This window comes from Parasteatoda tepidariorum, chromosome 10, assembly GCF_043381705.1.
Source record: "Parasteatoda tepidariorum isolate YZ-2023 chromosome 10, CAS_Ptep_4.0, whole genome shotgun sequence".
NCBI lineage: Eukaryota > Metazoa > Arthropoda > Arachnida > Araneae > Theridiidae > Parasteatoda > Parasteatoda tepidariorum.
The window spans coordinates 4129319-4150369 of record NC_092213.1 but is presented as its reverse complement, the minus strand read 5'-3'; positions in this window follow the sequence as shown (position 1 = coordinate 4150369).

Sequence of the window (21051 nt, the reverse complement as noted above, 5' to 3'; positions counted from 1 at the left end):
ATTCTTTGGAATTCATATGAATAACTTTAAAACGTGTGTAATTCTGCGTGTGTACGTCACAGAAAAAGTTCTGTCACGGAGCCTTATCTGGAAATAGAATATAACTGGTATAAAAACGATTTAATGTCGAGTATGTTTTCGTGATGAGAAATTTATTCATAATTATCATGGCTCATTATAATGTATGTTACAAGGTGGACACGAACATCTTACGCCTCCGGGAAATAATATGTTAGAAATGAAATGGTTTTTACAGTTTTAAAGAGAGTTTTTCTCATTTCCGAGTAATGTTGTCAGAGGGAGATTTTTTTTCTTCTCTTGACAGTAAATTAATATTATTATTATCGTTTTCATTGCACGCGATTTAATTTTTTCTCATTCTTGGTAAAAACCTAAGGCAAAGTAAGTTTTAATAGTTCTCATTCCTCTTTTTCATTTCATCTTCCATCTAAATTGAAAATAAAAAAAATCTTTACAAAAAATGAATATTATTTTATTTCCTCCCAAAGATTGTTGCGCTACACATTTGCTTGAACATCTCTCAAACGATGTTTCTAAATGGCAAAGAATGTTCCTAAATCAACACTTAAAACGATGCACCTCAGTTGCTAATGAATGAATCCTTTTCACAATTTGTTAGTGATGGGGAAAGTGTGCATGCTTAGAGAGATATTGAAAAGTAAGAGATCCCTATTTAAATGATAATGACATCATACAATTAGACTGAAAATGGAAATTTCTTTGGATAAAATTCTTTCTTTCAAAAAAAATTTCAATTTCAGTAACTCTTCTATGCTATTAAGCACTAATAATAATGCTAAGTATTTATTGAAAAGATCAACATTATTTTAATATATGAATCCACAGCCGAATCATTGATGCTCCAATGTACTCCATTATTAAGAATTAAATTCCTGCCGCTTTTTTTCTATTTTAGAATAATATACTTTTAGGCAGGGATCTATTAAAAACAAAAGAATCTTAATGAAAGAAGCATTTTTTAGGAGTCAGCCTGTTTTAGAATGGAAAACAGCTTAACAGGTTTTTGATGTGAAATGTCTCTAAAATATCAGGCTCCAGTTTTGAATCCTTGGCTACTAGGCAACCAGTATCTGCAGAATGCTACAAATTTAAAATATTTTTTCCATTGTTTTGATCGTTTCTTATGCAGGGTATAAGAGATGCATGGTATCTACATTATATGGTGTCATTTAAGAAAAAATAAATTAATTTGCAGTTCTATAACATTGAAATTAAATGTTTCTGATGTTATCTTAATTGTTTTTTTTTACGTGTATTTTAGACCCAAAAGAAAAGAAAGATCAAAAGAAAAGAAAGAAATTGCAAATTATTTAGACATTTAAAAAAATTACTTTTGCTGCAAATGATTATAAATTGTTCAAAAATTTACATCACATTTAATTGTTAGTTGCAGAAACAAATATGTGTTCAGTATTTTTTTCTTTTCGACAAAAAATAAATAAATAAATCGCGAATTCTCATTTTGAAATAATATTTTAAAACTTTATTTGTTGAATCTAAACTTAGTTAAAGGTTTTCAATAATTATCTTCTACAACAATAGTTTATAAATTGCTCTGTATTTAAAAACTCAATTCATCGTTTGTTTCCGAAAATAAAAATATATACAGTTTTTTTTCCTTTTAAACAAACATATAGTTCGAATTAGAATTTCGAAATGTCATTTCATACCAAAGAAATTAGTAAGTTTAGTATTTCCACTATCTTTGCTCACCTATTTATAGTTTGATTATACTTGTTCTGCATTTTTGAATAAAAATTTTAATGTTTAAGCCGTTTTAGAGCAAGTGTAATACCTAAATTTGAACTTTAGTGCATCATTTTTTGATTATAAAACATTCAGACTCTTTTTCTTAATTATTTCCCAATTACAACATTAGATTATAAAGTTTTCAATATTTGAAAGCTCGTTTCCATGTTCGTTTCAGAGAATAAAAGTTTGTACAACTGTTTTTTAATATATTATGTTTGAATTCTAACTTTAAATTAATATTTATTTTGGTAAAAACATTTAGATACTTTTTCGTTACAATTAATTCTTCAGCATTAGATTATAAATTATTCGAAATTTGAAAGCTTATTTCAATGTTCGTTGAGAAAAATAAACAAAAATGCAAAAAATCGTTTTCTTAAAAAAAAAATTATATGTATAATTTTCAAACAAAGAAACAAAATAATTTTGTCTATTTTTTTAACCAAAAACTTATAAAAATTACCACAGCAATTCAGATGCAAGCGATAATCAGAAATTCAAACTGAAGAATATTATTTTACATGGACAATCTTTCAAAACAGATCAATAAAAATTTAGCTTTGAGTCAATTTTTTTTAATGTTTAGACAATAGATATCATCAGGTTTTCTTTTTATAGTGTACTTGTCATGCTTCCTGCTCGAGTCGTCCGTCCTATTGTCAGAAATGTGTCAACCTTGGTCATAAAGTAATAAAGACATCCAACAAACGAATATACGTTGCTATTATTGCTAAAGCAAAATTTGAAAATATGAAAAAGTAAGCTAAAAAAAAAAGTAGTCAGAATGATCGATGACTTCCTATGCTACTTGAATTTGAAAAAAGTCAGACGATGCAAGTGCGCGAGTTTATTAGCTTGAAGTGAAGTAAGAAGAAAATTATTCTTTCAATATCATTTGGCGCCGTGAACGCCCGAATATTGAAAACAAGCAGAACTGGGTACCGCCAAATGATAAATTAGAAATTAATGATGAAACTGAGTGAAAGGCTCTTTTCTGTAAAACTTGTTTGTATGAAAATAATGAAAACAATTTTTATTATTTAAAATGACTTGTTCAGAAAACTCAAACTCGTTTGTCTTTTTCAAGTGGTATTTCAGATGGATATCAGAAATCAGTATTTGATTTAATATACGTGAAATGTTACTTTGTAAGCCGGAATTATTTTAGATTGTTCGTTCTGAAAACGAACTGAATTCCTTTGTAACATTCAATTTTAAAATATTAGAGAAGTGTTTATGATGTATGAAGGTGAATGAACATTACAGGTATTTAAATAACAGCACAACAATCAACTTAACAAGACAATAAACATGAGTATTAAAAAAGAGCAAAACGATGGTTTTATTTAGATTTTTTCTTCGCATTCTGTTAGATCTTCGCATTCTATTAGAGTTGCTATCGTGCCACCATTGAATGACAGTTTAAATAATAAACAAAAAATACAATCTACATTGTAGATTGCTGTGCAGCTACTAAGTTCGGAGTTAATATAGCGGCTGAAAAGCAACTATGGTAACTGCATCACAATTTGAATGCATGAGATGGACGGTTCCCAAAAGGTGTTCCGCGGAAAGATCACAAGAATTTCATTCATGAATTTCGAAACTTGTGATAGGTTTGTATCATACCAGTAATTAATCATTTATTTAATATTTGAGTTATTTCTATAAAATTATTTAAGTAAAAAGTCAATAAAAAAAAACAAATATCTATTTATCTTTTCTTAAAGCAAGATTTGTATATTTTTTTTTTCTAATAACAATACATAGTAATATATTACGAAAAAGATACAAATGACTACATTTGCACATTCTTCATTCGAAACTTAAATTTCTAAATAATGTAGCCAAATTCAAGAATAAATAATCCCAATCTTTCAGTTTTTGAGCCGCCATGGCTCAAGGAATAGAACGTTCGCCTTTCAATGAGGCGAACAGGGTTCGAATCCAAGTCGATACGAATTCCGCATCCGGCTTGCACAGACCACAGTGCTGACATGAAATATCCTCAGCAGTAGACGGATCTCGAGTTAGAGTCAGGCTAACCGTGGGAGGTTCTCGAGGTCTTCCTCTCCATGTAACGCAAATGCGGGTTAGCTCCATTAAAAAGTCCTCCACGAAGGCAAATTTCTCCCAATACTCGATTCAGAAGTTCCCTTGTCTTCTGGATTATGTTCAAAATGACAAGGCTACGGAGTGGAACATGATTAGTCGTAGACCCATAAAATTGGATCGGCTGTTCAACGACGGTTATAAAATAAAAATAAAATAAAATAATACAGCTTATAGTAGTTCTTTCGCAAAAACTAGTTCAGCTTTTCAGGAAAAACTACATTTTGTTAACAGTTGACTACAACTCATTTTTTGCAATTGTAGTGAACTACAACTACTTTTTTTAAATGTAGCGAAGCGAATAAAAACTATACATTCGAAATTTAGTCACTTCTTTGCTACTTTTAGACAATACATATTTAACTGCAGAACTCAATTTTCACCCATATTCAAAATGATTTTGAATAAAAAATCGACTCGGTTAAATGTGAGGAGATATTAAGAAGTTTTAATTCATGTTTACGTGAAATAGTTTTTTTTTTATTTCAAAGTATTTTTTACTAATTTGTTCTTTTCACTTTCAAACTCTTATTGCTTTTCTCGACAGTGATTTAATAAATGATAGGAAATTATCAAATATTTGTGATTTAAGTGATCAATTCTTTCTTTTATATCCTTCAAGAAATAAAACATACTGCGAAAAACAAGAAACGGACCCCCCTGAATAACTTTTGATCGAATAATCGGATCTTCACGTTCTGGGATTCAATCTTAATTGTTCGAGGGGTTCAAATATACCAATTAATTAATGCAGACGTTATTCTAAGTTACGGTCCCGCAGTGTACTGATCGTTAAGACACGGTTCCCAGCAGATCACAGAAGTCAAGCATCACTGGCTGCGGTCAGTGTGCGGGTGGGTGACCACTTGGATCAGTCTGCGTAGGGACCGAGGGTGTGCGGTATTGGTCCTCGTTAAACTGTGCTACCGTGAAGTGCTCAACTTCGCGCGCAGGTCGTCGGGCTACCGAAGCGGGGGTGCCATCCCCTCCGCAGAGGATCAAAATTGTGATGGAATGTCTTCGGATCATCCTCCGGGATGTTTCCCAGACCGTCGCCAATAGCCCATTGTGCAGTTCTAGTGCGACGTAAATTAGCAACAACAACAACAATTCTAAGTTACGAAATCAGACCCAAAAACGAACTTTATAGTTATTGCAAAATCAAATTTAAAAAAGTCAGATATTTAAAATTCGATTTCTCTGAAGCAACTCGACCGATTTCGCACCGATTTTTCTTACTAGCATCTTACTAACCACAGATGCATTCTCATTGCGTATGATGCGAAGGATTTGCGCCCATCAGATTCGAAGAATTCTATGAGTTTGAACTTGGTCTCTTTATTCAATAAACTTTAAAAGAAGTCGCCAGGAATCGCTACAAACTATTGTTTTTTTGTATAGCACTCACTACACTACAGAACTGAATTAGATTTATGCAAGCGTCACATAAACTACTCGAATAAAATCTGTTTTGCAAATTCAACTGCCTAACAAGAAAAAAAACGCATTTTAAGACTGAGGATGATGAAGCAATGAAAAATTTCCTTCTACATGCTTCAAATTATTATTATTATTTTTCTATACAAACCTGTTAAGGAACTATTTTTCTCAGAAATAAGTTCGATCTGTCGAGATTTGTAGCTGCAAAAAAAGTCGATACCGCTGCATTAGATCACCAATTTTGTTAACAAGCAGAAAAAAAAACGTATAAATAATAGTTGGCTAACAAATGAAGCGCAATTAGGAAATGATTATACACAGAGAAAAATACTCTGCTAAAATTACCGTATTGTATGGCAACAGCATTTCGGGTAAAAAAAAAAAACACAATTCTGATTAATAAATGCAAAATATACCGTTTTTAAATCATTCATTTAGTAATTTTTCCAACCCTGTAGTAGCTGTTTATCGGAAATTCTGGTTTCCAAAGGAATAATTCTTATTACCACACATTTTGTAAAAAAATACAAATAGAAAATTAAATTTAACCGAACAAAGGATTTTTATACTAGGCTCTAAGGTGTCATGATAAATGTAGCATTTTTTACCACATTTATTAAATTTCATCATGTACTATAAAACTTTTTTTAATCACTTAATTTTACCAAAATTGTTACCAAAGTGTATTGGTAAAAATTACCGAGCTTTTTGACTTTCCCATAGAGCCAGAAACACGGTAAATTTTAAGATATTCTGATAGTTTTATCTATTCTTTTTTTCTGAACGTATTTCCAAGATATATAAAGAAAAATATTTTCAATTTTAATGAAATATAAAGACAAAAATAAATTGATATTTACCAATAATAATGAGTTTTTAAGTTTCACCTGTACTTTGCATGAAATTTTTAGATGCAAATGAAAGAAATTAGTAAGTTTATTATTTATCAACTTTGTTCAGCTATTTATACTTTGATAATACTTGTAATGCATTGTTGCATAAAATATTCAATCTTTAGACCGTTTTAGAGTAAAAGTTACACTTAAATGTGAACTTTGATGCAGCATTTATTAATTTAAAAAAAAAAAAAACATTCAGACGCTTTTTTAATTAATTCCTCCTACAGCATTAGATTATAAATTATTCAATACTTGAAAGCTCGTTTTCATGTCTGTCTCAGAAAATAAAAGTTTTACAACCGTTTTTTAAGATTATTATTTCCGAATTATAACTTTGAACTAATATTTATTGGTTGAAAACATTTAGATACTTTTTAGTTACACTTAATTCTTCAGCATTAGTACGAAAGCATTAGTAGTCAGCAAAGTGTACGAGATTTTAAAACTTATTTCAATGTTCGTTGAGAAAAATAAGCAAAAATGTGCGCAATCGTTTTCTCAATAAAAAAAAAGTTGAATTCAAAAAAATAAAATTTAAATATCATTTGTTGATAAAAAAAAACGTTCTCACTGTTCTGTTAACGATTGCAGAAATACATAAATACATAATATATTATTTAAAATTTAGAAGTTTATTTCAATGTATATGCTAAAAAGTAAAAATAAATACTATCGTTTTTTCCTTTAAAAAATTGTGTTCAAAAGATAACTTAAAATTATAGTTTATTGATTGAAAAAGCATTTGGATACTTCTTAGTTAAGAATGTTTTGATTCATTTATTATCATATATAAAATAGATTGTTTCTGCCAATTTTTGTGTAAAGTCTATTTTGACTGAATTATTTTCTAAGATTGGAAAATTATTTGTTGAATCAAATACTTAATATCAGTTTTCAGGTAACAATTCCTTCTGTAGAAATTGCACTACAAATTACTCAAAATTTAAAAGCTCATTTCGAAGTTTGGTTTTAGAAAATAAAAATAAAATTAAGTTTTTTTAAAAAAAATTATGTTTGAATATTCATTTTGTAATATTTTAAAATATCATTTATTAATTTAAAATAATTGAAACATTTTTAACCATTAATTCTGTAGTAATCGATTTTAAATTGCCCACAATTTTAATTCTCATTTTAGTGTTTGTTGTAGAATATGAAATGTATACATTTTTTCTTCTTCTTTTTAACAAAAAATAAATAAATAAATCCCAAATTCTCATTTTTAAACAACATTTTAAAATTTTCTTTGTTGCACCTAAAATTATTTAGAGATTTTCTATAATTCTCTTCTAGTTAATAAATTGTTCAGTATTTAAACGCTCAATTCATTGTTTGTTACAGAGAATAAAAATGCGTACAGTGTTTTTTCTTTTCAAAATATAACTCGAATTATTATTTTGAAATATTATTTTATGGCATCATTTGATGATTAAAAAACATCTTTTTAAAAACAATATTTACAACAATTCCATCTGAAACAATTGATTATAAATTGTTTAAACTTATTTCAATGTTTGGTGCAAAAAGTGAAGGTATTCAAAGGCAAACAACCTTAAACAGATATGAAAAGAACAGAAGTATAAAAATTAAGATTCTGTGAGCAACTTCAAGCAAGGCGAAGTGATTAAAATGAATGTGTGGGCAATTTGTAACAGTCTCTCAATTCCTGGGTGGGTTGACGTTTCCAATTCTCGGCTTCGAATAGTAAACAATCAGGGTTTTCATGTCTCGATATCAGGAATAAAATAAAATGGCTTTTAATTTTAAACAAAAAAAACATCATTCGTTTTGAAATTTTAAATGTTCATCGTTTATGCATGTCAAATGAAAGTGCTTAAATTAATAAGTATATGAATAAGTGCGTAAAAGAGGAAACCCTAATAACTTCCGATCTAATTATCGAATTTTAAGGGGAACAACGTGATTGAGTTTGTTCTAAATGCTAGAGTCGTCATTAAAAAAAAGACGAAAAAAGATTCTCTCAAATTTTTCTTTTCAGTTATACTTTTCTGCGTTTGATGAGACATGAGGATATAAAGTACAGTGAAACCTGACCACTCTCTGTTCCATAGTAAAAGGTGGATCGTTCGTATGGGTTACTTCTAATGATTTCAAAATGTTATCTAAGGCTTATGATATTTCGCAAGTGATTTTAATTTTACTCAGTGTCAATTTTCTTGCTGCGGAAATGCCACTTGTTATGGCTTCATGAAAACCGGATCGATACATAAAATTTAAGGTCAGTAAAAATGACCTTTACTCATTTAATTAAATGTGAAAGCAAATTTACCAGTTATTTATGAGAAAACAACTTTAAATAAATAAGCAATTATGCTTTATGGTTAAATTTGTACTTAATTTTAAATTATAAAAAATAGTTTTCTTTTAAAAATAATAGGTTTGTTTGTTTGAGATTCTTAGTTTTTCTAATATATCTTTTTTCGTTTCTAATTCAACTTTTAACGCTAAAACTAAATCATTAATAGCATCATCTTTAGCACACTCTGACTTTAACATGAGACTGCCAATCGCTTTCAGCAATCAACAAAAAGAGCTCTCACAATGAGAACCACTCACAAATATTTTGAATACATTTGAATCTACTTATTTGTTTTGTTTATATATTTTTTTTAATTTTGATATTTTTTCGTGTTTCCTTATTTGACTATTTCATCATTTGTTGCGGAGGTTTACCCGGTCGCTGGGCGAGGTTTTGATGGTCTGTCCTGAAGGTTTTCTACAACACAAAGTCTATGAAAGAAATTCCGTGCCTTCCAAAAATGATCCTAAATAGAGGAGGTCGCTTCACACAGGTTTTACTGTATTAAAAAAATGTGGCATACCCCGTACTCCTGAGAATACGAAACACCACTTTTAGGCGAAAAGACTTCGATAAACCACTTAAGAAAATTAAATATTCGTAAATGTGAAAACATACGAATAGTTTGTTATAGGAGACAGTATTATTAAATAGTATCACATATTCTCTAATGCATTTTAAACGTGTGGAATTTCCGTAAAACAAAAACAACTCTAACTGGGCTTTTCTAATGATAAAAACTGAAGGAAAAAAGCCGTGCCTTGTATAGTTATTTATCACATTCCTTCTCTTTCAATCGATAGTTCTAAATTTCTTGCTTTCGAATCTGCTCTCATTTATTCATAGCACATCATCTATCTACTAACAAAGTCAACCTGTTCAGAGCAAACTTCCAAAGGGCGTGAATAAGATACAGATTATAAAACGAACGGGAAAAGAAAAAAACTTTTTTAACCTTTACGAACGATCATGTCTCTAAAGAGTGGGTGGATTAGATAGCTTAGCAGGAAGACGTCACATTTCAGAAAGAGTGGAGAAAAAAATTTGGAAAGCAATCATTCCTGATCGCTTTCAATCATGAAATGATTCTTTTTTCCCTGTTGATTGAATATTGGTCAAGGTCACCTGGGGACAGGCCAGATGACCCTCGGTCAGTATCTGGAGGTATTTGGGCGTGGAGGCTGCCTCCACCCTCTAATGTGGATGCCTGAGATCTCTTTTGTAGTGACTTGGAGGTCGGATGATCTTGTCAGGGATCTCAAAGAGAGATCCCTTGGAGCAACCTTTGATGAGGAAGGAAAAGTGATGTTCATTGCCTTTTACAGATAGGCAAGTGCACGCTTCTGACCCAGAATACTATGAGATTACATAGTAACTCAATGTGTTTCATATTAAAATTATATTGCAGTAGAATCCCGATTTACCGACATCAAAGGAACCAACGAATTGTGGGACAATTGGTAGACCTTCCTAAGTGGAAAATTGAAAAAAATTTTATTTAAAAAACAAGACTTCGTTAAAACTTGATTTCTCAGAAACTAATCGACTGATTTTGCTTAGATTTTGTATTTTTCTATGCAAAATTGCATTCTTTAAAATGATATAAAAAATTGTATACCTCACATTTAAGAAAAATTTCAAATTTTATTAAGTAAAGTAATAAAAAACATATTCACTGAAAGTTATTTTTCTGCGTGGAATTATTTTTGGTAAACGAATTTTATTATAGAGTGCAAACTTTTTCAGTTCGCTTAAACAGTTTTCGAGATTTGAGGAAATACGCAAAAAGTAAAATTTACATTAAGGGGTCCAAACTTTTCACCGTTCTCCTGCCAAAACTAATGGGACCGTATTTCCGAAAAAGTGCTTTTTTGCGTCTGATTTCGTAACTTAAAATATCATCCGCACTAATTAATTAGCATCATCCTCAAACCTTTAGGATTGAGTCCTAGAACGTGAAAATCTGATCATTGGATCGAAAGTTATCCAGGGTGGTCCGCTTATTTTTTTGCGCACTATACATTTTATTTCGTTTTAATATTTTTCCTTATTTCAGTTTCGTGTTTGTTATTTTGTTCATACAGGTTTGCCAACTTTCTACGCTTTTTTATATAACTTCTTCCAGTGGTAGTTGATTTTATATTTTAATGTAAGATTATTTGTTTTACAAATATGGTTTAAAGTTAATTTCAGCACTTACTACATTCCGAACTTCATATAAAACATCACTCTCTCATGGTGAAACTTTTAAACGTTGGCAAATTTGTCAAAAATTCTGAAAGCTTTAATTTAAACTGCCTACCACTCTTTGACATATTTTGTAAAAAAAAACGTAGTAGTTGCCAGCCCTGTTTATGCGGTATTGTGCAAAGAACAGCGATGACTCAATTGTTTAAGACACTGTTGCCATTTCGAAAGATTGGGGTTCGATCCACAACAGCGAATCGAATACCAGCTTCAGATCGATTATCTGCGAAGTAAATATGGTCTGTTACGTAATGCTGACCGTATTACAACCATCGTGCCTTTGCTTTCGAAATTGTGGAGACTGAATCTCTATGACGCTCTGGCTCACTGCTGGCTGTTGCGGGAATGCTTTACTTTAGATATTGTGCTATAATGATTTAGTGGAGAGTATTTATGCTTGAGTACATAACACATGCACTTTTAATTAACTTAGATAAATACAAAGAAAAATGGTTTCTGTAAGAGGAACGATCGATTAACCGACACAGCGTCACGAACGGACTATGTTTGTTCAGTTAGAGTATCGAATGAAAAAACGCCACAACAGAACTTTCTTTCTACTAGTAACCAAGGTGCCTCTCTAAAAAAGGAAACAAAATTTTAGTTCAATCTTTTTAAAAGGAGGGTGCAATATTCTGAGAGGGAATATATTTCCGGCTTAGCTGGAGGATTATATTGGCCTCAGTATCTCTATTTCCTTAAAAATGGTTAAAATTCCTGTTGATGGTAAAATCCATTTTGATGATAAGTTCTGTTTGCAGCTTCTAGCAAATGGACAATCAGCAAACGCTTCATTTTGTGACGTAGTGAAATTAACTGTTAACTTAGCTTGCAGTCAAATCGTAAATATTTGATTCCATTTTGTAGGGGCCTCCCTGGCCAAGCGGCATCATCCGCCAAACGCAGTGCAAAGCGTGAAGGTAGCGGGTTCGAATCCGTTCTTCTATTGATAAAGTTTATAAGCCTAAATTGAGCACACAAGCTTGCAAATGTATGTAATTCCAATAAACCAATTAACATTGTACGAATTCTAAGCATTTATCAGTTTTGGAAACGTGCTAGTTCCTCTCCAAGCAGGGCTTGAGTGAAAGGACCGCCTGAAATAACGACAAACGTCGAATGAAAAATGACTTTCCTGGTTTCAAATAACGACGAATGTCGAGGAAAATATTTTCAGAGAAAGCGAAACAGTTAAGAAGCTCCGCCAATAACTAGTGTTATATTATTGAAACTTGTATTGTTATTTAGAACAAAGGAGAAGTTGAAGTTTGAAGCCCTCGAGCTAGTAGGAAGGTAGTTGGAAGTTTGGTAAATAGCTAATGCTATAGGACGATATATATTCAAAAATATTATAGCAGTGATCAGGAGAAGATTAAAACTTGTTTTGCTATCAGACACAGAAGCGCAATGAAATTTAAGACCCCCAGTTGGTCGGAAAGTGGGTGACGTCTAGAATGATTATAAGATTTATTTGGCGATAAAATACTAATAAATTCTGTTCAGAAAACAATTGAAATTTGTATTGTCTTCAAACATAAAGTTCGAGCTGTGGTGGCTCAGGGGATAGAGCACTCGCGGTAGACAGATCGTGGGTAAGAATCCCCTTGCCGTCAGGCCAACCATGGAAGATTTTCATGGTTTTTCTTTCCATGTAACGCAAATGCGGGTTAGTTGCATCAAGAAGTCGTCCACGAAGGCAAATTTCTTCCATTACTTAATCCAGGAGTTCCCTTGTCTCTTGAATTGGGTTCAAAATTACAAGGAATTACGGAGTTGATTATTAGTAGCCGTGAATCCTAAATTAGGTAGGCTTTTCTACGACGGTTATAAACATATATGGCAACGTTACTTTTAAAAAGTAACGAGTAAAAGTACAAGTATTTTTAAAAAAAGTAACGAGTAAAAAGTTCTTATTTTAAAAAGTAACGAGTAAAAAGTACAAGTAAAAGTACAAGTACTAAACAAAAAAAGTAACGATTTAAAAGTACATTTCTAGGAAATCGAAAATTCAAAGTAACCTAAAATTTTATTGAATAATATTCTTATGTTCTTTAATGTTTTTGCAAAATTGTTGTTATTTATTTAATTATTTTTAATTTTGAAAGTTATGGACATTAATTTATTTTTAAATTCGGAAGAATATTATAATATAATTTTATAATATAATCGTATAATATAATTTTAAAATCAAATATAATTTTAATATCAAACTTTTTATGGATTTGCACGAAAAAGAAATTTTATCTATTGATTTTAATTTTTAGTTTATTATTTTTATTTATTTAAATTACCATTGATTTAAAATTGTTTTACTCTATAGAAACGCGTTTTAAAAGCACAAACATAAACAAAGCAAACACGGGGTTTCAGATAGCTTTGTGATCTTTGAGCTAGTAAAAAATAATTGAATGTGCAGTATAAGTTGAAACAGAACAGTCTACAGTTTTATTTGTAACAATGGCTAATGCTGAAGTCATGCGAGAAAATCATTTTCCGAACATTTCTGCCTAACGGAATAATTAAAATTTGTAAACGAATTTTAGTATCAGCGGCTAAATTAATACCTTCGAGTTTTCAAGAGTTAAAATAGTAATTATAATAGTTTTCAATAGCACAAATAGTTCTGAAGTTCTTAGAGATTTGACTGGGCGTTGTTTGACAAGGTCGGGCATAAACATAATTTTAGTAAAAAATGTACTAGGTAAAAATGTATTTAGTAAAAAATGTATTAAGACAAAAATGTATTATTAGTGAGTTCAAAAAGAAAATTGAAAAACGTAATAACAAAATCCAACATTTTTTATTTAAAATGTATTAAATAAATGCATAAAACTCGAAAATGAATGAAAATAACTTGCTAATTAATATTTTTTTTCATTTTGCAAAATAATTGCATTTCGAAAGTGATGTCACTGAGTCTGCTGCGAGAATTTCTTAAAACGTGCTTAGCAACGCTGAATAAGCGCTCCACGGGAGGTCAAGGTATTTAAACACGAAGTTTGCTGTGAATGCATATATATTGCACATTAATTTTATAAATTAAAAAAGCATAAGCATTTTTTTTAAATTAAATTTTCTTTTTTTTAGAAAGATTTTCCGAGTTTTAGAAAAAAGTAACGATTTTATTCGACATTTCCGTTACAAATACTTGTACTTTTTCCTTAAAAAAGTAACGAAAGTACAAGTGAAAGTATTAAATTTAAAAAGTAACGAAGTACAAGTAAAAGTACGTACTTTTTACTTGTACCGGTGATACAAGTAACGAAAGTAAAAGTACTGCCATATATGGTTATAAAACACGAAGTTCCAATTCAAATTTAAACATTCTAGATATTCGAAAAATGGTCAAAATTCGTATTGTCAGTTTCCATCCTTACAGATAGGAAAGCGAATTAATAAAAACTTAAAAAAATAAATATATAATATAGTATAAATATAGACATTTTACTGTCAAAAAACCAGCAAATAAAATGGAAAGACACTCTAAGTTAATTTAAACCCATTATTTCAAATATAAGTACGAAAAAAAGTAGAAAGTGTTAAAATAAGATAATTTAACAAATGGAAAATTATTAATTTTAAAAACAAGCTGTAATAATAGTAAAAAATCATGTTTAAAATAAATCGTTTTTCTGAAAGGTCATATTTCTTCAAGATGTTAACTCCAACTATAATTTTTTTACACTTATAAAAAGAGTACCTAAGTTGCATTGGTAATTAAAGTGTTTCTGCTAGAACAATACGTTTTCGTTTGCTTTTAAAATTCATTCCATCTTACATCTTTATTACGTTTTAATTCATTTCTATTTGAAAACTTCGACTCATGTATAATAAAAACTATTTTTTTAGAACCTTAAATTTCAGTTTTTTATTCTAAAAGGAATTAAGCTATTACCTCCCATATAGAAAGAAGGTAATAAACTCGTGGGAGAAGTAATACGTACTTGTATTTTCTCGCGAGAAAACAAATCTGGTATTTAAGAACAGAATGGTTTAGCTTGTTTTCAAATTTCACGGTTCAACTGCCTTTCAAATATTTGATAAAGGGGGAAAAATGGTGTTGTCAACGAACTTAAGTTCAATCAATTTATTGAATGTAAAAGAAAATACATAATGAAGACAGTATTGACGTTTGAATTTTCGAACCTACAGTTTAAATTGTTCAAAGTACATGATTAGTTTTATCATGTAAACAAGCATTCAATTTGTTTAGTTGTATCCTTCATTTTTTATTTTTAAAATCTTGCTACGTCAAATTCAGAATAATAAATGTTCAGTTTTAAAAGAGATTTGAAAATATTTTAAACTAAAGTTAACTTCGGTAAAATTGAAGAATGTTTTTTATCAGTATATATGAGCAATATTTACTTTAAAGAAATGAAATATAATTGAATATAAATATTTTTAAAGATGAGTTTTTTAAGGAAATGAAATAAATTTGAAAAGTATTTTAAACTATTTCAAATCTATACTTCAAATGTCGTATGATTTTAAAACATTACTAAAATAAAGCTTTGGATATTTAAATATGTTTTAAAATGAAGCAGTTTGTTTTCCATTTTTGTTTTGCTTTCTATAAAAGTGTCGTTCAACTTACTATCATTTCTTTTGCAATTGAATTCTTTAATATTTTGCTGCAACGTGTTCAGATTCATTACGTGTTTCCTAAATAAAGAGTCCCATAGTGGACTGTTGGTAAAGACACTGTTTACATTAGATCCTCGAAGGCAAGTATCCCTGGTAGCGATCTGTTAGCGGGTTAGAGACTACTTTGATTAGCTTGTGAAGTGTCCTGCGAGTGTGCTGTATCGGTTCTATCGTAAAGCGCTTGACTTTGCTCGCAGGTCGTTAGTCTATTACAATGGGGGAGCCATTCCCTTTGCAGAAGTTTGAAATTGTGATAACATGTCGTTAGATCTTCCTCATGGTTGTTTCCCAGTCTGCCGCATTGATCTGATCACATTGTAAGAGTCACGGTAGCACAGGGGATAGAGCTCTTTACACCTAATGAGGTGATCCAAGTTCGAATCACAGCGATGCCTGGTTGATATGAATTATCCATCCAGCTCGCATCGACCACAGTGCTAACGTAAAATATCTCTAGTGGTAGACGGATCATTTTTAAAGTCCCTTTGTTGTTGGGCTATCCTTCGGAGTTTTCGTGGTTTTCTTTCTCGTGTAACGCAATTTCGTGTTAGTTCCATCAAATAGTTCTCCACGAAGGCTAGTTTCTTCCAATACTTGATTTAGAAGTTTCCTCATCTTTTGGGTTGGATTCAAAATTACAAGTCTATGAACTCGAACACTGAAAATTGGGTCGGCTGTGCAGCGTCGGTCATAATTGTGCAGCTTTAGTACTACTTAAATAAAGTATCTACCTATATCAATTTTGAACTAGATCAATAACTTAATATAATTGTGTCAATGTACACTGCTTAACAATTGTTAAGGAACAACTGCAAAGTAGCGTTCCTAACAGCCGAACCATACCAGCGAAATCAAGTGTAGAGGGCGTGTTAGAGTAGTACTCGCTTATCTGTATAAAAGGCAGTGCTCACAATTTCTTCATTCATTCGAAAATTGTGTATTCGCCCCGTAAATTAATGAAGTTCCAGTTCCATTCGAAAATTCATATTGTTAGCTCTTTGACCAAAATAGCACCAGGGACTTTTGAATTCATTTCTGATAAATTCAGTGTGGTGTTGCAATAAAGCGCAAAATGCTAATCAGTTATCATTTGAGTTCCTACGATCGTGGACAAGCAGTTAGACGACAGGAAGCAGGTCAAAATATCACCACTGAGGCCGCAGTATCGGGAAGGTAAAAAAAGTGTCATCTCGCAATTAAAAAAGACAGCTGAAGGTATAGATGCTTCGCAACAGCATGCCGGTGGCCGTGGTAGGAACACCACGCCTCAAGAGTAACTGTATGTAACTGTAGGGCAAAAAGGAACAGAAATGCCACTCCTAGGCAGATAGTTGCAAATCTTGTAACAGCACACGTTTCTCCCAGAACCATCTCTCAGCCTTAAAATCAATCTGGTTTACATCCACAAAAGCCTGTTCAATGCATCCCGCTATAACCACTCCATCGTCGGGAAAAATTACGTTGCTGTAAGGAAAGTATGATTTAGGGTAACCAGCAGTGGACCATAGTGATGTTCTCCGACGAATTCACCATGAAATGGCTACTATTTAGTATGGAGGAACACTTTGTGCGCAACAGTAGGTTCATGAACGTGATTGGTATGGCTCAGACGTGATCGGTATGGACAGGCATCAAGCTCAATGGCTAAACACCGTTTCACATCTTTAAGGGAAGTAACGCAGCGGTATTGCAGAGAGATTATTTTGGATCATGTTTGTCTTTTTAGGATGTGGTAGGTGCAGACTTTCCATTTATGCACGATACTACGCGGCAGTACAGGTGAGCTGAGGTATCGGACACACTAGAAAGTTGACTGAATGACATGACCTGAGTACTCCTCGAACCTGAATCCTATAGAGTATGTGTAGGATGCCCTTGACAGACATGTTCCATAAGAAACATACCCTCTCCAAACCGTGCCAGAGCTGAAAACCGTTCTGAGAGAGGAGTGGGATAATATCCCACAAGCCCTCTTCGATAGGCCGGGATAGCCTGGTTAGTAGGGCACTGGGCCCATGTGCCCGTGGGTTCAATCCCCGCCGACAGAAGACTCTCCGTGTAGTAAATGGTGACTGATGCACGTTAAATCTGCCGAGTAGTAAAATCCTCCATGTTCCCATAACAAATCAATACCCCTGGGGGTACTGATCCAGGAGTTGCCTTGTCTTCTGTACAATACTATGTCTTTGATGATAAAATACTATGTCTTTGATGATAAAATACTATGTCTTTGATGATAAAATACTATGTCTTTGATGATAATATATTATGTCTTTGTGCTAGAACATTGTGTTCATTGGCGAGCGAGCGCAGCGAGCCATGGTTCACGGCGTGAACCACATAGGATTGCGTAGCAATTCTCGGGGGTTGGCGAGCGTTAGCGAGCAGGGGGCGGAGCCTCCTAGTATAAAATATCGCATAGAACTATCTGTGCATAGAACTATCTGTGTATATTGCATAGAACTATCTGTGGCTAAACAAATTTTATAATTGTGTAAAAAAATGTTTTAACTTGCTTAAAATTTTTTCAAGATACGGCAAAATACGCAAAGAGTATAATTAACATTAAAGGGTTCAAACTTTGAACCGCTCATCTAGACAAACTATATACGGACACTATCACTTAGATTCCGGCTAACCTCTATATTTTTGGAATCAGAAACACGAATCCCTTGAAAAAAAAGATCTTTTCATTCAGAGAAATTACGTTTTTGTGTCTGATTTCGTAACTTAAAAATATCGTCTGCAGTAATTCATTAGAATATTTGGGGCCATCCCCTCGAACCATTAAAAATGAGTCCTAGAACGTGAAGAACAGATCAACAGATCAAAAATTTCAGGGTGGTCCGTTTTTTTATTTTGCGCACTGTACCTCTCACAAAATAACACTTAACTCTCAAACGAATTTTCAAATTTAATTACTGAAGTTATTGTAAACTAATGCATTACCCTAGAATTTATTGTAAGATTTGGCAATAACTTCTTGAAGTTCAAAATGCACACGAATAATCTCATTACAACATATCAACCTAAAAATAGCTTCTATATCTAAAACATCGTTGCAAAGAAATTTTTTCTTTCCTTCCACAAAATGAAGTTATCAATCTTACATCATTAGACACTCATTTTGTAGTGAAGAAGCCGAGGAAAATTATAATCAGGTGAATTTTATTCTTAAAATACTTTCCAAGAAACTTATTAGTTTATATTTAATGAGTTACAATATATATTAGTTGAGTGAAAAAACGACTATTTCTTCGGTCATTATGTGATTATTTCGGAGTTTAATAATGACCACTCCCTTTTTCTCAAGCTTTAAATGGACCAACGAGTTCATTAAATCTACATTTCTCAAAAAAAAAAAAAAAAAAAATCCCAGACATCAGGAAATTTTCTTATCTGGACTACGAAGGAAGTATTCTCAGTATTATAGAAAATTTAAATTTATCCATAAAATTTACTTACTAAATGTAGCTATGCTATAAAATAAACGATAAACGGTAATTACTTTCTAAACTTCATCTTAAAGAATTTTCTTTAAATATCATTCTTCCAAGTGTGACACTAGCAAATAGGCGCTCTCGCATCTCGAAATTTTATATCTTTTACAGTTTTCTTGAATTTTCATTATTTTTGTATTTGTATCTTGAATATATATATATATATATATAAAAATATATATATATATATATATATATANAAAATGCATATATATATACATATATATATATATATTTAGAAATTTAAAAACCAATTGTCCTTTTTTTCTTTACTTTTGTTAATGAATTGTAGTGAATACCCATTTAGGAGTAATATGAAGGATGCCCGCATTTAGTATGAAGAATTTGGGTTTGATAATTTCGATAACTGCCCCTACCCCCTCTACTACCACCCATCATAAGAAGATCCGGTTGAATCCCATCTTTCCTATAAGATTTCTTTGGTAAGAGGTAAAAAAAGAAAAAAAATAATAATAAACTCGGCAGGAAATTTTTGGAAACCTTGATTGAAGTTACAATTTTCAGTCTTCTTCTGAGTCTGTGTTTATCTCTTAATGCTAAGATGGTCATTATTATTTTTTTTAAGCCAAAATCGCCAATAGGCGAGATCGGAAGGAGATTGTTTTTTGGCGTTTGCTTTTTATTCTCTTAGATAATTACCATTCGCGGGTTCTTCACCCTTTTTTCATTCAACCTTGCCCTGAGCCCTGTTACCAGTAAAGAGGGTGTTTTCGAGAGGATCGTAAAAGTGAAATCGTCGTTCACTTTTCGATTCGATCAAAACACTGCCTACAGGAGTTCGTGGAACGAAACATTCATTCACAGTTCCTCTTTAAAAGAAAAAAAATTCCTTATAGAATTTTTTGGAGACTGTAATTTGCCTATTTATTTATCGAATCAAAATAACCCTCGGAGGAATATATTTTCGGGAAATAAATTAAGTAATTTATATCGACATGGTCTAAAATTGTGGTGTCACGTAAAATATGTATCGATCTGCATAATTATAAGCATTGACATAGAACTCTGAAATTCTACCAATTAAAAAAAATGGAAAATAATTTCTTTTGCTTAGATTATTGTTTAATACTTTCAGAGGACGCCATGCCATGAAAGAAAACCTTCATGCCGAATTCTATTTTCATTGGTATTTCAAAGTTTAAAGTCACAAGAAAAGCAAGTTCAGATAAACCTAGATTAAATCATAAAGTTTCAATGGGATACTTGCGAGTGACGTAGTATTCCCATACTACGTCACTCGCAAGTATCCTATGGGAATGTCGATTCTGATGGGTTGCTGAAACGTGGCATTTGTTTACGTTACCAACTAACTACTCTTTCCATTCTATATCGTGTAAGCTAAGCCCATCAAGTATCAATTGTCTTAAGGGACACATTCTATATTCTTACACAAAGATTCTTAATATCATGTTAAGTTGAATTACATAACCGTGCAAACAATGACATCTTTAATACCATGTTAAATTTAACTAAAAAACCGTTCAACCAAAAACATCTTTACCATGTTAAGTTGAACTGCATAATCGTGTAAACAAAAACATCTTTAATACCATGTTAAATTAAACTAAAAAACCGTTCAACCAAAAGCATCTTTACCATGTTAAGTTGAATTACATAACCATGCAAACAAAGACATCTTTAATACCATGTTAAATTTAACTAAAAAACCGTTCAACCAAAAACATCTTTACCATGTTAAGTTGAACTGCATAATCGTGTAAACAAAAACATCTTTAATACCATGTTAAATTAAACTGAAAAACCGTTCGACCAAAGACATCTTTACCATGTTAAGTTGAACTACATAATCGTGTAAACAAAAAAAAATCCTAAACTTTATGATATGATATTGTGGTTCCACTTGAAAGGAAACCGGAAACATGGTTCAATTTTGTACCTTAATAAGTTTAAGACAATTTTTATGGTATCACTGATTCAGGTACCGATGTATGGTAAGTTTCTCCCATAGAGGAAAAATCCGCGGAAAAAAAACCATGGAAAAAAGCGCCCCTGAAGAAATGGATTTCTTTCAACCTAAGTGAAAGAAATGGAAGAAACTCTTTTTTTTGTA